The sequence below is a fragment of the Cydia splendana genome, chromosome 23 (assembly GCF_910591565.1).
Source record: "Cydia splendana chromosome 23, ilCydSple1.2, whole genome shotgun sequence".
Classification (NCBI taxonomy): Eukaryota; Metazoa; Arthropoda; class Insecta; order Lepidoptera; family Tortricidae; genus Cydia; species Cydia splendana.
The window spans coordinates 8,783,354-8,804,962 of NC_085982.1; the positions used below are offsets into that span (position 1 = coordinate 8,783,354).

Here is a 21,609-nt window from a genome sequence, read left to right on the forward strand (position 1 = left end):
CAAACAACAGCAACAACAACACGTCAACAACAGCACCAACAGCAAACAACACGCGTACCGCGGGGCCCTCGGGCCCCGCGCATAGGGCAAAATCTAGTTAATATTATTAAAGAGGAGGATATTTGCAATACAACATTATATACTTGCAGGACTGTATCTCCATTATTTATACTTTTTATTCAACGCTGAACACAGTCCTCCACGCCTCATTTTCGGCGTGAAAAAGCGATTACGTAACATTCAATATAATTTTAAAGGTATTAAATATTCATTGAAAATTAAAAAAAAATTATGGTGTATTTAAAACATGTCAACAAATGTACTACTTGTAGAAATTTATCTTAAAGTTATTTAGGCAATTGTTAATTAACAAAATTTTCTCAAACTTCCTTCTTTATTGAAAACGAAAAATTATAAATAACTAGCGTGAAATTTTGTCGCTCTTCTCATATAAATGCTTAATAAGATCACATTATAAAAAAATTAATACGTTTTAAGACGCTATTTTGGGTTTTACACATTATTACGCGATCAAGATCATAAAAAAAAACCGGACAAGTGCGAGTCGGACTCGCCCACCGAGGGTTCCGTACTTTTTAGTATTTGTTGTTATAGCGGCAACAGAAATACATCATCTGTGAAAATTTCAACTGTCTAGCTATCACGGTTCGTGAGATACAGCCTGGTGACAGACGGACGGACGGACGGACAGCGGAGTCTTAGTAATAGGGTCCCGTTTTACCCTTTGGGTACGGAACCCTAAAAACATTTAGTAAACTTTACTAAATCAGATTATTTGTGAAGGGTGCGGAATACGGGGTGTGATTACAGGGAGTTCAAAATAAGGCGGGTATAAGACATTTTTTTTTTAAATATTTTTTGTTATTTAGTCAGTTACGTGGTCTTTCACTATCGGCCTCATCTGAGAATTCAAAGTCGCTCAACGAGCTATGGAGAGGGCTATGCTCGGAGTTTCTCTGCGTGATCAAATCAGAAATGAGGAGATCCGTAGACGAACTAAAGTCACCGACATATACTGTGTGCATATTTATTTGCGTTATTTGACATCTGTCACTCACAACAGCAATACAACGTAAAATGTCTCGCACATCGAAATCACAAAGGAAAACAATTGCACTACGAACGTTTACGTTCTACGTCTTTTTTTAAATTTTAGGGCTAGCCGGACACCACCTTTATGAATCGGTAGTCGTCTAAGTAAATCGATATGAATTTTTCATTTTTCTTTTAATAAAAATAAGGAAAAGGTGGATAATCAACTGTAAATATGGATATATTTATCGTCACCTAACAGACAACAAATTTGAAACAGAAATAACATAAATAAACTTTAAAATAGATCCCCAGTTAGTTTAGATTTTGACGATGGGTGCGACCTACTCGGTCGGTGTATTAAATGCCTTGCGCGAAAACCATATAATTCTAGCTTTATTTAAATCGCAAATAAAAATTCATTATACGTCACAATTCGATACCTCAGTCTACGTGCCATCCAATCGTAATCGCTTGCTGTGACTATCGATTTGGGTTAGTTACATCTCTATACAGGATGTCCAGTAATTAATGGACAACCTTCTAACCATCGACAGGGCAGCTTAGGCTGGTCCAGAAAATGCACTTATAGGTCTAGTAAAAGTTTCGTGGTTTTCGAGATAATCGCACTTTTGTCTTTTTTACTAGTTAGCACCATACTTCACTTTAAACACCATCTAGGCCATATCTTTATTTGTAGAAATGTAAATAGCATGTGTGATACCATTTTAGAATCAGTATTAGATAAACTATTTTTAAGAAAGTTGGCCACTCTGTTCTCCATACATTTTTTTTTTCACCACAAGCGACCAGACTTCTTGAAAATGTTATATATATATATATATATATATATGGGCAAGCCACATTGCGCGCAGAGAAGATGGCCGATGGTGTCGAAAAGTGCTCGAGTGGAGACCACGGACTAGCAAGCGCAGCGTAGGACGTCCACCCACAAGATGGACAGACGACCTTGTTAAGGCCGTCGGAAGACGCTGGATGCGGGTCGCTTCCGACCGGAATGGAGGTCCAAGGGGAAGGCCTATGTTCAGCAGTGGACGTCTTATGGCTGAGATGATGATGATGAGTCAGTTACAACTTAATTAAAAAATATATATATAATGTACTTAATAAAATGTAGGTACCATCGGTGCGCGAGTTTGACTCGCACTTAATTGAATTATTTTCTTGATAACATTGTTTCGTTAAAATTGTGTGATCATTGAAGTAGGTATAAAGTCGATAGGTATTGTAAACAATAATTTATTAAGTTAGGCAACAAAAGTATTGGAAATTGTGATAATGAGACCCACCAAAAACATTTTCATGTAAAATGTTGCCAAGAAGAAACCATAACGCTTGCAATGACAAAAAGTTATCAGAAATTTACTTTGAAACTGTTTTTTTTTGTTTTTAGAGCTTATAAATAAGTACTACTGATCAGTAACAACGTTTTAATTTCACGGCAGCGTTATTGAGTTAAAGGAATCTGTAAAGTAAAATTATTGATTAAGGTTAATAACTTTTATAAATAGAACCCTCAATTGACCGTCTCCTTTAAAATTGTTACTTTCCTTTAGGTACTTTAACTCGAACACGCTGCCATGAAATTAAAACGTTCTTTACTGATCAATAATAAGTACACATGTCTATATAAAAATAATAATTCTACATGAAATGATCAGAAATACGTAATGCAAGAAATACATACGTATATATACAATAAAAACTCTAAAACGTGACCATTTCCCGGTCTAGTTATAATACTGCCATCATAAGATCATTATACTGTGACCCGTCTGCTATGTTTACCGTGCGCGGCGCGCGCTCACGATCTCGGCGAGCGGGTCGCGGGACGCGCGGGCGGGGCTTCACAGTTTGCCGCGCACCTCACCCCCTCAGATTCGTCGATGAGTCGAATCATATCGCCTTAACCCATTTCATTTTATGCACTGACGTGATTGAATTTCACTTCTATATCTGACGGTTGTGAAGTTTAAAATGCAGTTCCATTCCATGGGACATTTCTCAATCAAAACAAAACCGAAACTCTCGCATTCGCATTTTCTATGTAAACTAATCAAAACTTGACTTTGAACTTTGACTTTATACCTTGAGATTGCAGCGTTCACTGTGATTAGATAACAGCTTATTAATCATTCGACGAACTTACCTGTAACAAAACAAATATCGCATCAGAAAACAATTATAATTATAAATTACACAGAGTTAAAAATATATTAAGTACCTCACTAAAAATAAATTTGGCTCCTATATCAAAAAAAATCCAGACAAGTGCGAGTCGGGCTCGCCCACCGAGGGTTCCGTACTTTTTAGTATTTGTTGTTATAGCGGCAACAGAAATACATCATCTGCGAAAATTTAAACTGCCTAGCTATCACGGTTCATGAGATACAGCCTGGTGACAGACAGACAGACAGACGGATAGTGGAGTCTTAGTAATAGGGTCCCGTTTCTACCCTACCGGAACCCTAAAAATCGTTTTGCGAGTCGCTGACAGAGCAAGACCGAGCCAAACTCAAAATTCCAAATTATTTGCCGTTTATCGCTTGAATATGCAAGAATAATAATAAAGATACGCTGACAAAACAAATTGATGACAAGACATGACTATCTGAATAGGCGTCAGCAGTGGGAGCCAATGCAGGCTATAAAAAAAACGGGGGATTCTAATAACAATCATCCTTATAACACAAGGGGGTTGATGAGGGTGTAACACTTATACTGATCACTTGCGCGTAATACGAGAGGTGTGAGGGGGGTGATGTTCGGAATCGTTGCCATGGCGACGAGTAATTACGAGGCTGATGGGGAACATGCGTTAATGAAAACAACAGAGACTATGATATTATTAATAGCATTTAATTAATTAATACCAATTGTATTGAACCTATAATATAACCTCGGTAATTAAAATTAGTGTTTTGAATACAGCGGCGGCATAATTCGTACATAACTTACATAAGTTTCGAAAAACTCATTGGTACGAGTCGGGGTTTGAACCCGCGACCTCCGTATTGCAAGAGCGTGCCGGCTCGATTCGGAAAATGAATTAGATTCCTACTAAACTTCCACAAGTTACGATACGGATAATTTAAAGATATTTGTAAGATAGATACGTCAAATTTGACGTTTCCGCGATTCTGGAAGTCTTCTTGAACGATTTCGACAAGTTATGATAGATATCCAAGTCACATCTAGTCGATATCTAATGTAGATCTAGTTGATTTCTAAATCGTCTCAAGATCTTGTGATTATCTCGAAATCCGAATAGGCCTGGTAGGCTCTCACAGCTAGGCCACCAGCGCTTACGTCACCTTAATATTCATGTAGCATCTATTCCTAATTCCTACAAATTAGCGACGGTATTTAATCGTAAAGATGATCACAAATCATCCTCGCTTGACGCTCGGGCAATTAAGTCGAACGCTACGGTTATCATTAGTGGTAGATTTGGCTTAGGCACAGAATAAACAATAGTACTAGGTACAGAAGACTCACTCTCTAACAAAACGCGTCTGTTACGATCAGCACAGATATGGCCTAGCGGCGACAGCGCCACGCGCGGCTTACGGCAAACGCCAAAATTGGGGCCGAACGGATGTATTTTTAGCTACCTGTAGCAAAGCGACGAATTCACGGAGTGAGCCACGCCTGCCTTGTGGCAGGCGTGGCTCACTCTGCGATTCCGTCGCGTCGCTACAAGTACATGCGGCCCACACCAATGTTGTTGTCTAGCAGTAGTGTTGCCGCGCACTGCTACGGAACGGACGCCTGCTCGCGCTTGCGCCACCTTGCGGTCATATCTGTCGTAAATAGGGTTACCAGATCCAAATTTGGATTTTCTTGATACTTGTTTTGGATTATTGTAGGTAAGTCAATTTAAATAATGTTCTTTTTTAAGTACATAATAAAAAAAACAACGTGCCCGCAGAAGTGAAAACTCAATGACATTGTAACAGTTTTTCGATCAGGTCACGTGTCCGTCTTACGAATTTTCAATCTGTCGAATATGTCGGTCACGTGATCTGTCGCGAGTTTAACATTTTTTCCCCATCAAAAAAAGTGCACAGCGCCGCTAAAGAAGTTTTCACTTCAAAAAACTGTCATTTTCGTATTCCGGCCGCATTCCTGACAAACGGCCCAGATTCCTGACGTCTGTGGTAACCTTAGTCGTATAAGACGCGCGCTTTATCGCGTGATAATTTCGCTCATAATACGCCTGCAGGTTTAATGAGTAGGTATTTCAAGTATGCAAGAAATAAACTTCTGCACAATTAAATACGCGAATTTCAGTTAATTAATGAGACATATTTAATGTTTATAGTGTACAGGTGTTCACGATGCAGCCGGCACAGGCAGAGCTGAAAATAATTTAAAGTATTTAGACTATACTGTAGTCACAGAATAAATAATAGTACTACCGTAGAGAAAGGACACTTCCTACAAACCCGAAGTTTGACAGCGGTTCAGGGTCGAATCATGCTATCCCTTTCGGCTATTTAGGGTTGTCAAAATGCAAGTGATTATCTTATCTGTGGTCGTGCACGCAAAGGGACGTCGAGTGGTGCCAACCCTAATGCTCGGAGTAGGGATTGCAATCCGGTCCGGCGGATCCGGTAATCCGGCCGGATCCGACGCTTTTTAGGAGCTACCGGATCCGGCTGAAATCACCGGATCCGGACCGGATCCGGTAAAATAGAAAAAAGACCGCACGCAGCGCCCACTGCGCGTTTTAAGTGAGATAAAGGCGACGGATAGAAGAAAGAAGTTAAACAGAATAAAGAACGAATGAAAAAATCCAAATTTAGTAAAATAAGAAGATGTTTAATATGACGATGATTGAGAACAGAAGAGGATTTCCTCTTCTTTCATGTTAGTGGCACGAATCGGCACGATACGACGATTACTTAAATAATTAGAAGTAAACATTAATGGATGGAGATGCCATGGAAGGCATTTGTAACGACCGGTCTGACCTAGTGAGTAGTGACCATTCAGTGACTATGAAGCCGATGGTCCTGGGTTTGAATACCGGTAAAGGCATTTATTTGTGTGATGAACACAGATATTTGTTCCTGAGTTATGAGTGTTTTCTAGATATATAAGCATGTATTTATCAATATACTATACGTATATATATCGTCGCCTAGTAGTACTACCTAGAGCTAGCTAGTACCCATATTACAAGCTTTGCTTGGTTTGGGGCTACGAGTAGGTCGATCTGTATAAAATTGTCCCCAAATATTTATTCATGAATTATTTATTTATTTGTGATTTAGGCTATAAAACTATGTTCACGGATAAAAAAATGAAAGCAAGATAATATTGGAACGCATTTCATACAATTTTGGTTAAAAGTAAAATATCTTGTTACTAGAATGGATGTCAGCGTTACAAATAATTCCATCAAAGAACAGTTACGAAAACTTGTCCTTTCAAGGAGTTCCATTTCCCATCCCATAATTATCCCATTAACAGGCTTTGGAATCTAATCAAATTTATATTTTTATTGTAAACGTATAAATTTGAGCAGAATGTGAATGATTAAATATAATAAAATTAATAAATTACATAGATTTCATATTTTATTTTTAAATTGAGATTGACTATGTGACACTTTTTAATACTTAGTTTTATTTTATTGTTAAAAAGTTATTTCTTATTAACTTCAAATTGTTGTTTTATGAATACATTTGTAAAAAATACCCTTTGTTTCTCATATAACGCATAAAACATGAAAAATATGCCATTTAATTAACTTTAATATCCTTATACCTAACCGGATCCGGTCCGGCCGGATCCGGCCGGATTGAGGCCAAAATCCGGCCGGATCCGGCCGGATTGAAAATCAATCCGGTTTGCAATCCCTAGCTCGGAGCAATGCTGAGCGGAACGGAGCCGAGTTCGACCGAAGTCAGGAGTGTCTCCCCACTGACTGTAGTGCCTATTGCATTCCATAGCTTATCTACTGTTATATTTTCTTTTTTTCAGAAACTTTCTTGTAGAAACTGATTTTTGCTATGATATTGTTTACCATGGAGAAGTGACACATATCCTCCTAAGGCCGAGCCATACAAATGAAAAATCCATAATTTGTCACAGAAATTTGAACCTTTAATGCAGGGAATAGAGTTGATTTTGGTTTTGTTTGAAAATTGAACGAAACAAAACAAATGCGACTCTATTCCAATTGAATATGGTTTAAATTTCATCGAACTGAATAAGTACTTTAGGTAGGACCTTGGGCCTTAGGAGGATAGTGTGACGTCACAACAACGGCGACAAACGGTTACAATGATACAATGACTCCACTTCCTTTACATGAGTATTGCCTAATTAAAGTAATTAATAATATATGAAAGCGTATAAAGATGTTTGTCATTATATTATCCGACGGCTCAATTCGAACTTTAAGATACGTCAATTAATAGATCTAGAAACGATATGGATTAGATATGTCAGTGTCAAATGTGATGTTTCTTCAAACAAAAACGTCACTTTTGTCACTGACACATCTAATCCATATCGTTTCTAGATCTATTAATTGACGTATCTTAAAGTTCGAATCGGGCAGCGAGTACTTTTTTGTACAACTTATTTCAAGACTGCTGTAAAACCACTTTCAGGGCCGGTACCGGTACAGACGGACTGCAACTCGACTGCAACTTGTATGGGAACTGCACGCCGACGTTGCAGGTGGCGTGCAGTTGGTGGGTACAAATTGTAGTCCGTTTGTATCGGCCTTTAAACTTACGTTGTAACACGAAAATGATATCAATTTGAATACTCACAATGTACCTAAGTTTGAATGTGTCTCTTAGTTAATCCATACTAATATATAATATTATAAAGGCGAAAGTGTGTCTGTCTGTCTGTCTGTTACCTCTTCACGATTAAGCCGCTGAACCGATTTAGTTGAAATTTGGTATAGAGATAGTTTGAGTCCCGGGGAAGGATATAGGATAGTTTTTATGTCGGAAATCATCCATGAAGAGAGTGCAAAGGGGGTGGAATTGAAAGAGTTAATGCATTGCCTAATAATTGAAGTAAGCAATGCGCGAATTGATGCGCGAATTGAATGATTGCTATTAGCATTATCCAGGCGCTATACCTACTTTAGCTGCTGTCACTAATTCCACGCAGAAGTCGCAGGCAAAAGCTAGTCTAGATATAGCAAACTAGCCTATATTTCGATGCAGTCCATCTAGCACGATCCACATTATTACCCGGCATTGTCCGCCTAAACTTAGCATAATGATCGTCACATATCATCGCCGGTTGGCTGCTCAAATTAACAATAACTAAACTCCACGAACAACACGACAAGTGTTCGTACATGACGAGAGATTACCTCCCGTAGAGCCATGATGTTTTTAGGAAGACTCGTTGCCACCAGTCATTAGCGTTCTTTCATTTTTTAAATACAATTATGTTGTGACTGCATACCAGGGATGTAACGGATGTGGTTTGATCGGAACCGAAAACGGGAACAGATGTTTTCAATTTAGTTTAACGGAAACGGAACCCGAACCAGAATCGGAGCCTGACTTTTTAACGATATAGTCGTTTTCCCCTTTCTAGAATAAACCTTCAGACAAAGTTTACACTTAGCCGTGTCCCCACTAACTTCATCAAAATAGTTCCAAATCGAACTTGATTTCGGCTTCATTAAGCGTTTTTTTACACACTAACATTCACCACACATACTACACACAGTCAGTAGTCAGTACACAACAGAACACATACGATTTTAATTTTAATAACACGAATAAAACTAAGTATACAAACAAACAACAAATTTTATTTAGCGTAGCACGTGGCAAGCGGGGCGATGATTATGAACCTGTTTGTTTTTGAAGTACGCCGCCCCCGCGCGAAGCATTGACATCCGTTATAACTTCCGTTTCAAACATAACGGAACCGGAACAGAAACGGATGTGTAATACCAAACGAAAGTTCCGCCTTAACGGAAACGGAACCGGGGCTCCGTAACATCCCTGCTGCGTACACCCAGTCGCCTCTGCATCCTACAGCATTTTATAGTCTTACAATCCATGTTTACCGCCAGAACAATAATATCGTCAATAATTGTAATTTACATATGGTACAAGTAGATAGTAATGTAAGATACAACATAACAGAACGGTCTCGTTTTCTTATTTCCTAATTATAAAAGTTATTACCTACTAATAAATCACTACATGAGCGATGTCGCAAAAGAAAGGCAAGGCTTTTTACAAAAAATAAAGTGTCCAATGTTCGTGCCGTCGTGTGATAATGACTTTTTGGAACGCTTCTGAGGTAATTTATAACTGGAAAAGAAACTTGGATCACACAACAGACTACAGGATGACGATTAAAGGACGATATCGCCCAAACTGTTAACTGTACATCGGTCGGTCGGTTTTATAATAAGGTCCACCGATGTACCGTTAATAGGAGTGTTGCTGTTTGTGCGAGCTTTTTAAAGGCAGTGCTATGCGGCGTCACTAGTTGCCGACTTGAATACTCCATCTAGTAGTGTATGATCTGTGCACATGACATTTGCCTGAGGTATACACGCGGTAGCACGATCAATCTGACGTGTCACTATGATGTTGTTCCAACACAATTGTATGTGACGAGACAATTGTCGTTATGCTCATATATTAGATGAGAATAATAAGCAGATTTATGCTGGTGCATGACGATCTTTTTGTGAATTTCTTAGTATTATATATTTGATCTGTATCATCATCATCTCAGCCATAAGACGTCCACTGCTGAACATAGGCCTCCCCCTTTGCTGACATAGGCCTCCCCCTTTTGGAGGGTGAATGCCATAATCGCCACGCTTGGCAGGCGGGTTGGCGATCGCAGTCGAGTACACCGAATTTGAGGGACGCTGCTGCCCGTCCACCGGTGGTCTTGGACGTAGTTTAAGGACATACCCGGGTCCAACTATCCGGGATCTGCATAATAATCTAATATAATAAAATTATGGAATAATTTATATAAATTGCTCTGATAATTAGCTTAAGATAATATATATGTTATACTTTGACGGCCTCCTAGCCTAGTCGGTAGTAACCCTTATAAGACTATAAGTGGATTGATTAGCTGAAACATATCGGCAGTACTTAAAAAAATCTCGTATCATGTGTCTGCTACTCAAAGTTGAAAGGCAGTACGTCTGCATTCTTCCTCATCATTTCCCATAGGTTTTTTTTTAAGTAGTGCCGATATGTTGAGAGTTTAAGACAGATCACTTACAAGACAACGATTAAGATGATGCTCTCTGTTCCATGTCATGTCGACATGTCAGTTGTCAGTAGAGAAATGTTGCGACGACAGACAGACACATTGAATACAAATTAGGTACATGTATTTAATGTCAACGTTAACCAGAAAACTTGTATCAATTTGATATGACTAGTTTAGAAAGGATTTAAATTAAAATACACAAGTTTTTGTGCCAATTTAGTAAGATGCTTTAAGACCATTATTAAAAATATTTTCGTCATACATACAGTCGTCATCAGATATATCGGAGCGGCCAAGGCGCTCACAAATATCTGAACATGCCTCTATTGTGAGGGCGTTAGAGTTCAGATATTTGTGAGCGCCTTGGCCGCTCCGATATATCTGATGACGACTGTACAGTGAACGAACAGTAGCAACTAAGTATCGTAATAAAATAAATCATGTAAGTGCTGTTTAAATAACTTCCAATAAATTTAACTTCTTGGCGAAAATTGCATATTAGTGTTTTCTTGACAGGTAGGTACAGTCTACTCAAATAATTTCTAACATTCCGAAGCGCGCCAATGTATTACAGACCTATTTACCTTAGGTTACAGACCTAAAAATCGTGTCAGATATACCGCGTTTTGTAGTGCAAAATACTGCAGAAAACAGTAGGTACATTGTAACATATCTACCGGTTTGCTAATTTATTATCATAATTCATAATCATTCCCCTCTGGGTTGGAAGGTCAGATGGCAGTCGCTTTCGAAAAGAGTATAGCGGTGTCAAGCGGACCCCAGGCTGCCGTGAGCCGTGGCAAAATGCCGGGATAATTCGAGGATGATGATGCCCTTATTCATACTTAAACGGCTGTTTTCCCTTTTTGTATCAATCACAATTTTATTGTCAAAGTAATAGATAAACACAATCGTATTTCAAATATAAAAGTTGTTGTTCAATCACCCGCCCTAAAACCCCTACGCCCGCGATTTGTGTATTCTTCTTCTTGATCGGGACACTCTTGACAGAGCGGTCGTGGTCATCATTGAAAGTCTCCCTTTGTGACACGTTTGACGGCTCGCCTCCACTCCTCCCTCAGATTTGTGTATTACCATAGAGTTAAACCGTCCTAAACAATTAGACACGCCGTGGTCCGCCTATTTATAATAACACTAACTGACCGCCTCTTGGCACGGTTCGGATCCTAAAATACGATGCAGGAGGAGACAATAGTCGCATACAGTCAGTATCAAAACGTGTAAAGGTTGATATACCTGCCGGGCTGGCACATGATTAGCGCGATAGTATCTCGCGGCGAGATAATAGACTACCTGTTCTTTAATTAACAGAAAAAGACGGGTAGTCTATCTCGTCGCGAGATGATGTCGCGCCAATCATATGCTAGGTATTGATAATATTTGTAAGATGTTAAATTCCAACGTATGCGCGCAAACATCGTATCCGTACAGACCATTTCATGTTAATATGACCAACTCTTTTCAAAAATATCCTACTTAATCTGATCCACAATAGTCCCTACGATACTAGCTAAAACCGTGCAACACCTCAGTATGAAAAAAGGTTTCAGAGTATATGGGTTTACTATCTGTACATTAAACGTCAGTCTATACCGGATCGTCTTGTTTCATTGACGCGCCTACCTACCTAACAGCAGGTTTAAAGAGTTTCATTGTCATCTATGACAAATGGTAAAAAATATGCCGAAACAGAAAAATAATGGCCTGCTTTAAATGCCGAAAAAAAATTCGCAACACATCATATAAAAAGCGTCTGCACGGGACAGCCCGTGGAATGCTCCAATTCCGAAGAATAGTTTTGTAGCTTAAAAACAATCCGCAACAAAAAAACCTCAAGGGTAACCGATAAAAATATTTTATGAATACAACGATACAAAGCCATTGAGCGTGCAAATTGGGCCTATAAAGGACAGTAACGAATGCAAACTGAGCCATTATGCAACCGACGCTGGGCGGGAATGATTGGAATCCTATCGATACGGATTGATGGCCAATATGGAATTAATCGGTATCGAGCCTTTTTCATTTATAATCTGATAGCGATAGATACATCACAAACTTTATAGCTACGGCACTTTAAACTGATCTTATTTATTTATTAAATAAATGTGCCTTATTTGTATACGACATATTGCTGCGTGTCTAGGCGCTTTCTATAATGCTTTCAAGTTATTTTCCTTTGGATTTTTTATGGATATGATCTGTCAGTTCTGTTTGAAGAAATCACACTTTTGACACAAACAGATCATATTCATAACCTGTTATTACAATCAGAATAAGCGTAGTAAGAAGAAGAAGCGGAGAAGCGTAACACTTCATAGTGAGCCCAGAAACTACATACTTGTATTAAGAGCTGTAAGGTCAATGTGGCGAAGACCGGCATATTTTTTTTTAGTGAGACGACAGTCAATTGGCACGAACTCTCGTATTTGTATACGTACGTCACTCAGACACAGCCAGAAAGGAAGAACTTCGCTCCTTCTGCTCTACCCACCTTCTCTAGTGAAGTTTGTGTACAAGCGCAAAAGTTAGAAGCGACGAAAGAGCTTGTATACTCGTACAAGCCTTACCTGATAACTATAAGGTCTTCTCCACATTGATCTTAAGTAAACAAGATTGGTTTGTTGTCGACTGTATTAGTTACAATGTTGCTCGTGTAAATCTGCAAGTGTGATCATAAATATCATACACAGTTGCAAATCCCTAACGCGAACCTGACACATTTGTCAAAGATATGGCTAATCTAGCCTTTCATTTATTCACTCCCGTCTTTGATGTCTTGTCGTCACCAAATGATTACACGACGACAATTCAAGATTTATTAGTAAAAATGGAGAAAATAGTAACGAATTGTGCGATATTTTATTTAGGTATTTGATAAATCTAATTAACTACACGCTGAAGCGGGAGCTCATTAGCACGTGCACAGCTATAGCTTGCTGGGCGCGACTAAAGAGTAACTGTACAATTTGTACAATTTAAGGAATATTGGAACGCCTATAAGCTATCTCGAGTTATAATAGCATTGCCTATGTTATATAAAAAAAGATAAGATCACCGATCGCGTTTCATAAGAAACTAATATAGACTTTGTCGAGGGAGGTTGGTACCTACACGGAGAAAATTTTAAGTAGCCCGCATACGGAAAATACTTGGAAAAATGATACAGCATGACGTTTATAGCCGGCACAATGTTGCATACGTAGTTAAGCGTAAGTAGCCGCGCTACTGATAAAAGTAATTGGTACGGCTACGTAATTTACCACTGGCACGTTTTCCTACGTACAATAAGTAGGTAGGGTGTTTGCTACTTACAATAAGTAGCTGTCGATACGCCCAAAATTATCCATGAAAGCACGGTGTATATTACGTATGTGTAGGTTTGGTTAGGGTCAGGTCCAGTAAATAATTGTATTGCCTACGTATTTACGTATGCCGGACAGGTACTGTAGTTGCTTAGGTAAAGTATATAATGGTGCGGCCTACGAATGTACGTATGGCGACAGGTAATCTACTTAATCAGGTAAAGTTTATAATGGTGTGGTCTACGTATGTACGTATGCCGGACAGGTACTGTAGTTGCTTAGGTAAAGTATATAATGGTGCGGCCTACGTATGTACGTATGCCGGACAGGTAACGTACTTGATCAGGTAAAGTTTATAATGGTGTGGTCTACGTATGTACGTATGCCGGACAGGTACTGTAGTTGCTCAGGTAAAGTACATAATGGTGCGGCCTACGTATATACGTATGCCGGACAGGTACTGTACTTGCTCAGGTAAAGTACATAATGGTGTGGTCTACGTATGTACGTATGCCGGACAGGTACTGTACTTGCTCAGGTAAAGTACATAATGGTGCGGCCTACGTATGTACGTATGCCGGACAGGTAATGTACTTGCTCAGGTAAAGTATATAATGGTGCAGCCTACGTATGTACGTACGCCGGACAGGTACTGTACCTGCTCAGGTATAGTATATAACGGTGCGGCCTATGTATGTACGTATGCCGAACAGGTAACGTACTTGTTCAGGTAAAGTATATAATGGTGCAGCCTACGTATTTACGTATGCCGGACAGGTACCGTACTTGATCAGGTAAAGTATATAATGGTGCGGCCTACGTATATACGTATGCCGGACAGGTACTGTAGTTGCTCAGGTAAAGTACATAATGGTGCGGCCTACGTATGTGCGTATGCCGGACAGGTAACGTACTTGTTCAGGTAAAGTATATAATGGTGCAGCCTACGTATTTACGTATGCCGGACAGGTACCGTACTTGATCAGGTAAAGTATATAATGGTGCGGCCTACGTATTTACGTATGGCGGGCAGGTACCGTACTTGACCAGGTAAAGTACATAATGGTGCGGCCTACGTATGTACGTATGCCGGACAGGTAACGTACTTGTTCAGGTAAAATATATAATGGTGCAGCCTACGTATTTACGTATGGCGGACAGGTACCGTACTTGATCAGGTAAAGTATATAATGGTGCGGCCTACGTATATACGTATGCCGAACAGGTACTGTAGTTGCTCAGGTAAAGTACATAATGGTGCGGCCTACGTATGTACGTATGCCGGACAGGTAATGTACTTGCTCAGGTGAAGTATATAATGGTGCGGCCTACGTATGTACGTATGCCGGACAGGTACTGTAATTGCTCAGGTAAAGTACAGAATGGTGCGGCCCACGTATGTACGTATGCCGGACAGGTACTATACTTGCGCAGGTAAAGTATATAACGGTGCGGCCTATGTATGTACGTATGCCGGACAGGTAACGTACTTGTTCAGGTAACGTATATAATGGTGCAGCCTACGTATTTACGTATGCCAGTCAGGTACCGTACTTGATCAGGTAAAGTATATAATGGTGCGGCCTACGTATGTACGTATGCCGGATAGGTACTGTACTTGCTCAGGTAAAGTATATAACGGTGCGGCCTATGTATGTACGTATGCCGGACAGGTAACGTACTTGTTCAGGTAAAGTATATAATGGTGCAGCCTACGTATTTACGTATGCCGGACAGGTACCGTACTTGATCAGGTAAAGTATATAATGGTGCGCCCTACGTATGTACGTATGCCGGACAGGTACTGTACTTGCTCAGGTAAAGTATATAACGGTGCGGCCTACGTATGTACGTGTGCCGGACAGGTACCGTACTTGTTCAGGTAAAGTATATAATTGTGCGGCCTACATATGTACGTATGCCGGACAGGTATCGTACTTGATCAGGTAAAGTGTATAATGGTGCGGTCTACATATGTACGTATGCCGGACAGGTATCGTACTTGATCAAGTAAAGTATATAATGGTGCGGTCTACGTATGTACGTATGCCGGACAGGTACCGTACTTGTTCAGGTAAAGTATATAATGGTGCGGCCTACATATGTACGTATGCCGGACAGGTACCGTACTTGATCAGGTAAAGTATATAATGGTGCGGTCTACGTATGTACATATGCCGGACAGGTACCGTACTTGTTCAGGTAAAGTATATAATGGTGCGGCCTATATATGTACGTATGCCGGACAGGTACCGTACTTGATCAGGTAAAGTATATAATGGTGCGGCCTACGTATGTACGTATGCCGGACAGGTAACTTACTGGTTCAGATCCAGTGTGTAATAGAACATCCTACGTACGTTGATATGCCGGTGAGGTACCGTACTGATTCTGGTCCAGTATATAATGAAATATCCCACGTACGTAGTACAGTCGCCATCAGATATATCGGGGCGGACGAGGTGGTCAAAAATGTCTGAACACGCACTGTAACACCTTGACAATAAAGGCATGTTCAGATATTTGTGAGCTCGCTGGCCGCTCAGATATATCTGATGACAACTGTACTACATACGTGGGATATTCCATTATATACTGGACAAGAATCAGTACGGTACCTCACCGGCATATCTACGCTACGTACGTAGGATGTTCTATTATACACTGGATCTGAGCCAGTAAGTTACCTGTCAGGCATACGTTTAAGTATACGTAGGCCGCACCATTATATACTTTGCCTGAGCAATTACAGTACCTGTCGATACATACATACATAGGCCGCACCGTTATATTCTTTGCCTGAGCTAGTACAGTACCTGTCACAGTGTATGTACATACGTAAAACACAATTATTAAGAGTTTGTGCGAAAAAACATGAGTCGTGGTAGGTAAAGGAACTAACTTGAAGGTTGATACTATCGTCATGTCAAAACTCATTTTTTTTCGCTCATCAGACTCTAGCCTCCTGAGTCCCTGAGGCCTTTATAAAGGCTTTAATCCAAATCGAATTTTAGATTAAAATAAAATAGGTACCTACAAGGTTCCAAATTCAAAACTGCAAAAATTACAAGCGGGACTCGGGAGGCTAGAACCCAAATCAGTACGACAACTGACCAGCATAAATATTATCTAGTGTAAGTATTAAGTATAATAGGCAATATTACGCAAAACTGCGTGGGGGGCGCCACTAGAACAAACAGTAAACAAACCTCCAACATGCATCAATGTCATATTTGTTCGTAACAAATAATCTGTGAAAACTGGTCTAAAAACTGTTTACGGCATAGTATATTATAAGCTACTCTTATATGGTTTACAGTTTGTGCTAGTGCTGCACTCTGGCGGCAGAACATTGCAGTAATACTCCCTATACCATTATAATTATACAAAGCTACTATGTAGACCTATTAGGATACACGATAATAGTACAATAAATATTATACGGTACGGTACCTGGCCGACTTATCAACATACGTAGGATGACATTTTATTTACTGATCATGAGCCATTATCGCACCTGTCCAGCCATGACATTCTCCTATCAACATCATTGACAACAAATTTTAGGTTTAATATCAATGCAAGTATGGATTTCACGAACGACATTGCTTAGAGAATTACATGGCAGATTACGTAAACGTAGTTTTGCATGGTTCTTCAATTTAATAAAGTAAAAAACCGCATTAACTTATAATTACTTGGAGCTTTACAAATATTAAGTACCTATTTAAGCAAACCTATTCAAGTACGATACAATTTTTTTAGGTAAAGGACTGCTAATTGAAGTGAGCTATTAGAAAAAAATATGCATTTGAGTGTTTCCAATGTTTATGTCAATAGAAATATTACAAACAAACTAACATAAACTAATCAGTTTGAAACTGTATTATTTTACAACATTTTATGACAGATTATTGTTGACCATTATTTTAATACCTACAAACAAAAGTACTATATTAATACTATGCTTAAGATCAAGGGTTATTCCCACTAGTTACCACCACGTTGTTACCAGTGGTAACTACTGGAATTTTTTTCCCCACCTTTTACCACCAAACTAAGATAGTGGTAACTACTGGGTATTTTTTTAATCTCGAATGTAAACGCTGCATACGTTGTCGTCAACGAAACTGTTTACCGTTTCGAAAAACTTGTAACTGCCATAGACTGTGTCTTTAAAATATACCAATCAACCGGAGCTTGCTATCCCGAAGAATGTAATGATCTGTGGGTTTTTATCCAATTGGGATTCTACAACATAAGAACACCATTTGATAGACGCTCACAGGTAGTGATCACTCTGTTGACTGATCTGGGACTCTAGTGACTAAAACAATAATGACATTCACTTGTTACTTCTGTAATTGTAAATTGTGTTACTATTATTTCTGATTTAAGACATGTTTTAAGGGTGTACATATGTTCCTAAAAGAATAATAGACAAATACAAAAAAATACTGAGTGTACGAATAGTAACAAAAAATAGTAAAATAACAAATGGCTGCATAGTCCACTTCTATTTCATGTATTGTTCTCTCTTCTCGATTATGTAGCTAATGACATGTGTTTCTGATGACACTTGCTTGAAAAATCCGTCGCATATTTCCGCACGAGAAAACTTCAGAGCCCGCCTTTCCGTTTTCGAGCCGGCGATACGTTTATGACATATGCCAGAAGCATAAGACAAACGTTCCTTACAGTCTCTGTGTCGTCATCTGAAACAATTGGCAATGGTTATTTTAAAAAGTAACAAAAGATCATAAAATCGTATAAAGGCCATAGTCGGCTTTCCATACGGCCTGGCCACGACATTGGTCTAAGGCGACTGGCGGGGCGGCTGGCGGCGCGGCAAACGCGAGCGACCGCCAGGCATGCCACGTACTTTTAGTAGCGGCGGCAGCGACTAGGAGCGGCTGGGACGTAGACGTCTTTAAAAACATGATTTTTTTTTCAAAAGTGGCACTTCAGTGCCTAGTATATATTTAATTGTTTGTCAATGGGTGCATGGGCTAAATACAGGACGACAAATTTATTTACATCTAGTTTAGTATTTTATATATTGTGTATAGAAAGCACCCAGAAAAAAACGAATACACAAGAATGAGTGTGGAGACGTTACAACATACTTAAATACGCGAAAGTACATTTAAAATTTCAATAATATACGCTTCCGTGTCCATGTCGCTCGAGAAAAAAACAAAATGTTTTGTTCCGCATCGCACCGCTCGATCCGTCTCACCGCCTAGGCCAGTCGCGCCGCTCTAAAGTCGTGGCATCGCCTGCGCTGCCCGATACAAATGTTCGAGTCGCGCCCCTCCCCGCTCGCCGCCGCCGCTGGTCGCCCGGTGCACGCCGCGCGCGTTGCCGCTCGGCGACAAGGCTCATGGCATGCATAATGCGTCGCCGGGTTATTGTTTTTGCGACTTACCGCCGGTCGCCGCCGCCGATCGCCTTAGACCAATGTCGTGGCCAGGCCGATAGTAAATCGGCCCTTACGTTAAACAGACTGTTTTTTTGAAGTGAAAACTTCTGTAGCGGCGCTGGGCACTTTTTGAGGTGGGGAAAAAATGATAAACTCAAGACAGCGTAAGGCGATCACGTGACCGTAAGGCGATCATGTGACCGTAAGGTTTAGATGGCCACTCATTTAGATGGCATTTAAATCAATAAAGAAAAACTCAATGACATAATTCAATAAAGCGACATCTTGATGATATCGCTAATAAAAGTGAACTCTAGTACTGGTGAATAAAACTCAAAATATCATGACCAAATATATTAAGATGCGAGGTCTGCAAGGTAACTTTACAATTTCCATTCGAATTTTAAACAATTAACGCTATAAATTTGAATTTCAAATTTTAAACAAGCTCACCAACAACCTGCGACCAGCAATTTCGTAACTAAAGTTTTTCAATAGAAAGGAGGATGGATCAATTATACATAGTGCTGCAGACATTTTGGACTAGTCATTGAGTTTTCACTTCTGTCGGCACTCCCGGAGTGCAACCTGTTGTTTTTTTTTATGGCTACCTCTTCTAGTGAAGAATATTTATGCTAAGTATCAACATCCTATTTGTGACATTGTGACAGTTTTTCACTTTAAATGTTTTTTTATTGTCATAAAAAATAGAAAACTAGGACAAAATTAAAAGTTCAATATTTTTTTTGCGATTGTTAAGTAGTGACACCCCTAGATTTTTTTCGGATCGTAGGTTATGACCGACTGGTCTACTATTTGCCAGAACATCAAAATTTTCCGGGTGGTACTTCCTGTCAAAAATCAGCAATATGTGTCGTCAGCAGCAAACCGACTTACTATAATTAAACATCAAAATTCCATTTCATAACAAATAAAATGATAAAAATTGGGGCGAGGTAATGAGAGTAGGGTTGCCAGATGGTCGGGATTTGGCGGGATTCTCCCGATTTTTAGCATGTGTTCCCGATTCCCGACAAAGTGAAAATTGTCCCGAAAAACAGCTTCACGTTATAAAACAATAATTTGAAGTTCCGAACTGTCGTCGAGCGAGCGAGCTGACGTAGTGCCAATAATGTAAAATATCGTTGTTTTTAATACAATACAATACAATACAATACAAATACTCTTTATTGCACACCTCATTACAGAAAACAATACAAATAATACAGGAAGAAGAGGTTAAACAACAGGCGGTCTTATCGCTAAAAAGCGATCTCTTCCAGACAACCTTTAGGTAGCGGAAATTAATAAATTTATGTCATGTCAGTAGGTGTTTCAAATTCAATATAAGAATTTTAGCAAAAATAAAATAAAATAAGATTTACATAAATACACATATCATACATACATAAAATTATATACATATACACATATATATACATATATATACGTAAAAATGCCAGCTATAGGGAAAAGGAAGCAGGTAAAAGTATTACGGAGCAGATAAAAAGTGAACTTTAACGAGTCTCTTGAAAGAATAAGGAGACTGGGCGCACCTTAAGTCTGCAGGCAGAGAATTCCATAGTCGTACAGATTGAAAAGTGAAAGAATTTGTATAGAATTTAGACGAGGATGACGGGACAGAAAGAAGCAAATTCTGGGAGGACCTAACCGAACGGAGATAGCTGAAACGGTTTTTAAGATAGCGGGGAGTTGCGGGGTTAAAAAGAATGGAATACAGAAGTGACAAAACGTGGGAGTTACGACGTAGGCGAATAGGGAGCCATTTGAGCTGCGACCGGAAGTGGGAGACATGGTCATATTTGCGGAGCCCAAATATAAACCGTATGCAGATGTTTTGGATACGCTCAAGCTTATTAAGTTGCTCCTCAGTGAGATCGAGATAAGCAACGTCAGCGTAATCCAGAATAGGGAGAAGAAGAGTTTGTGCAAGGGCAATTCTAGTAGGAATGGGAAGGAAGTTTCGTAATCTCCTGAGGGAAGCAACTGCCGCGAACATCTTCCTGCTGACTTCGCCCACCTGAGGTCCCCACGATTACTTTTATTTGAATGTATTTTTTTCCCGACTTAAGTCCCAAAATCCCGAAAAATGTATATTGTTTCCCAATAATAGCGCCTTTCGATCTGGCAACCCTAAATGAGAGAGTCGGGGCGGGGCGGTGCGTGGCCGTTCTGTATGATAATACTATTACTTATTCTGTGATACCGGATAGTAACTTTGCTTGATTTTGGGGTAAACAAATTGAATCTAAAAACAGTCACAGTCATAAATAATAAATACTTAGCTCATTCTCTTTCAGTACTGCCAGGTATACATAGAAACAAGAGAAGCCACGCACAGAACAAGTTGTGTATAGGAATAAACCTGTCTCTAGTCCCCACCATTTAACTTTCTAGTATGTTTAAAATATTCATAGTACGGATTATTGTAATAAGGATAATTGTATGTTGACAGACAGACGGACGGACCGACAATATAGTTATCCTATAAGGGTTTAGTTGTTTCCTTTTGTTTTGGGGTAC

At 39.5% G+C, this 21,609-nt stretch overlaps 1 protein-coding gene across 3 annotated transcripts in view; it reads right to left on the reverse strand.

Moving 5' to 3' along the window:
- LOC134801822 (heterogeneous nuclear ribonucleoprotein L) overlaps positions 1–21,609 on the reverse strand; it is a 722,115-nt gene that overhangs the window by 294,061 nt on the left and 406,445 nt on the right. The window lies entirely within an intron of this gene.